Source organism: Solanum stenotomum, chromosome 2 (assembly GCF_019186545.1).
Source record: "Solanum stenotomum isolate F172 chromosome 2, ASM1918654v1, whole genome shotgun sequence".
NCBI lineage: Eukaryota > Viridiplantae > Streptophyta > Magnoliopsida > Solanales > Solanaceae > Solanum > Solanum stenotomum.
Window position 1 is genome coordinate 9,879,109 of NC_064283.1, and position 3,228 is coordinate 9,882,336.

Consider the following 3,228-nt stretch of genomic DNA (forward strand, 5'->3'; position numbering starts at 1 on the left):
CATCAGCCTTTTCATATCCTCCTTTATATATAGATTATATAAATGAATATGTGACAATAAATAAATAATATTTAAGAAAACAATTTCATTAGAGAAGGAATAAGATAAGAAAATGTACTGCTACTTATTTTCAGGAATAACAACAGTTTCTTGGGTGTTTTGCCTTTTCGATATGACTAAATATGGCAATTGGCATCCATAAATGTAGATTGTAATAATAACTAAATTAAATGATGAAATTTAAGGGCAGAATTAAATATTTGCAAATATAAAATGAGCTTCACGCATTGTTGCCTCTTCAGTTGCGATTTACTGTAACATACATATAAATAAAGTAATAAAGGAATTAATGGAAGAATTTAAAGGAAAATGATTAATAGATGGTATTTCTTTAATTTAATCAATATATTAAGATGAAAATAAGAGTAAAAGGTAAAAAAAAAAAATGACAAAATTGATAAATACTAATGGCCTAAGAGGGATGCCACATCAGTGCTTTCAGATCCAGCTTTATATATATATGATGGGAAGAATCTAAGTCAAATATTGAATTACAAAAATACCCTTTAATTATTAATTTATTTTCTTGAAATTATTTAAAATATTATTTTTTTCATTTAATATTTATTTTGGGATTCAATGAATTTTGACTGTTCGTATTATGGTAATTAACACTCCTATTTTCAGCTAGACTTGCAATTCAATACTCATTATTAAATTGCAAGTTATTATTAGCAAGGAAAAACCGACAATCTTTACATCTTCCACATAGTAGTTACTATGATTTTTTTAATAATTAGTCAAAATGATTTTCCATTAAACATTTAATATATTTGAATTCTTTTACATATTTTATCCTTAGATTAAAGTTTTATTTCTACATTACATTTAAATGTTATAAATTGATTAATAAATTAAATATTAAATAGTAAATCATCATATTAGTATACATAAATTACCACTAACTCTTCATTGTGTAAATGTATTTAACTCCCATTAATTATATTCATTATGTTTTTAACTCTCATGTCTCAACTATAATCTCAAATGGATTAATATCATATTTATGACAACTCTTTGTGTTCCTCAATGCTATCCTAAAAATAGTGACATTTGACACAATAATGTACACACTTAAATCAATTGGAAAAAAAACATGAGAAATCTATATGCTCTCTTCTCTTGTCTCTTTTTATTTGTTTAGTTTAATATTTTTGTTTCTTATTTGTTGTTATTGTACAACTTTCTGTTGTTATGTTGTTATTATTTTTGGAAATTTATCATGGTTTGTTGCTTTGTATACATTAGTCTAGCATGTGGTATTTTAATATCCTCATTTGAATATTAAATTTGTGCAATAGTTAGTTATTTTTACTTTATGCACTTTTAGTCAATTTTATAGTTAAAGATATATTCTTTTTATTAGGAAGATATATGTAGTTCCTATCGAAACAATGATGAATTTTCTTCGTAAATACCAAAGATTTGAAGGGGATAAAATATGTCATTTGCAATACAAAATTTATATAAAGTATTATGGGATAAATGTGCAACACACGTGCATATATATGTATATATATATATATATATATATATATATATATATNATATATATATATATAAAATAGAACCCTAGGCCTGCCTACGTGGCACCACCACAAACCAGTATTCCCTTTTAATTTATTTATTTCCAAAACTAGCCTTCCCCCTTTAATGAAAAGTTGTGACTTTTATGGGGAAAAAATGGGACTTTTATGAAGAGATATGATTTTTATGAAAGGTTGTGACCTTTTCGATGGGAGGCTGTGACGTTTATGAAAGCTTGTGACCTTTTCGAAGGGTTGTGATTTTTCCAAAGAGTTGTGACCTTTTCCGACAAGGCACAATAAACATTTGTTCACACTACCCTTTGTTTTCTATAAATAGAGGGATTTCCTCTCATTTTAAAACAAAGAAAATTATGAACTACTTCTTCTTCTTTTGCACAATTAAATATTCGTTTACTTTGCTCCTATTGAGTGGCTTACAGACACCATTGTTTTTGTATCAATACGTTGGTTAATAAAATTGTTCCATCCTAAGAAGATCTAATTCTTTAAACCTCAGGTATTAGAGGGGAATAATTTTCTTAAGGGGACACTATGCATTTAGTAGAATCGATTTTTTCGTTTCTATTTCATTCTATTTTTACATATCCTGGTATGTTTTTTATAATCATTAATTTATTCTTATGATATTAATTGTTGCTTTTGAGTACATGGTTTAAACTCTATTGTTTATGTTTCTACAAATAATTGTCTCCGGTTATATTGAACGCACACACATATAGTGGGTCTATTCATTGTGCAAAATATAATTATTGTACTCAATTCCTAGAACTCATATTTTGATACTCTATATAAAATTCTATAACTTACAAGTACTATCTATATAAGCTTACATATTATCTATTTGTACATAGATATGAAGTTTCTCACTTATTAATTGAGGAAATTTATTATGCACGTTCAAAACTTATAATTGCTTTCATGTTCAAGCATATTTTCTTTTTTGAATCTGTTAACAAATTTTTTATTTTTTTTCCTGATACATATATCACAATTGTATAATCTATGCAACTTAAATGTGTTCTTTTTCTTACGAAATGCCTTTTTATATATATTCTTATTTTCTTCTTTATTTTTCTTTTAATGTTGATTAAAGAACCAATGATTTATTATTTCCTGAATAATTTAGTCATTAGAAGTTCTTGAGTTATGTGATAATGACAAATAATCAAATTCATGTTGGAATATTGCTAATATATTTTTAAGAACCTATTTTTTCCATTATTTTTAATGTATGGAAATTAGTATAGAATTATTTGCAAGTTCAATGCAATTATTATTTATTTCGCACGGGCAAATTACCTAGTGGACTAATATAATACTCCCTCTTGTCCCTAATTTAAAATAAAAATAAAAATAGACAAGTAATTAAAGACGGAGGGAATACTACTAATTAGGAAATTAGCGCATTTAATGGGATATACCCCCTATCTTTTCAATTTCAAAAAAATATTTTAAATTAATAATTACTATTACTTGTAATAGTTTCTAATCAAATTTTCAAGTATGTAAATTTTAGAGAAAACAAGTAAAAAAAACCCTTTAATTTGTCCGGATAATTTACTTTAACACTTAAATTATACGGGGCTTTAAATACCTTCTTAGCATTTTTGAAGTGATT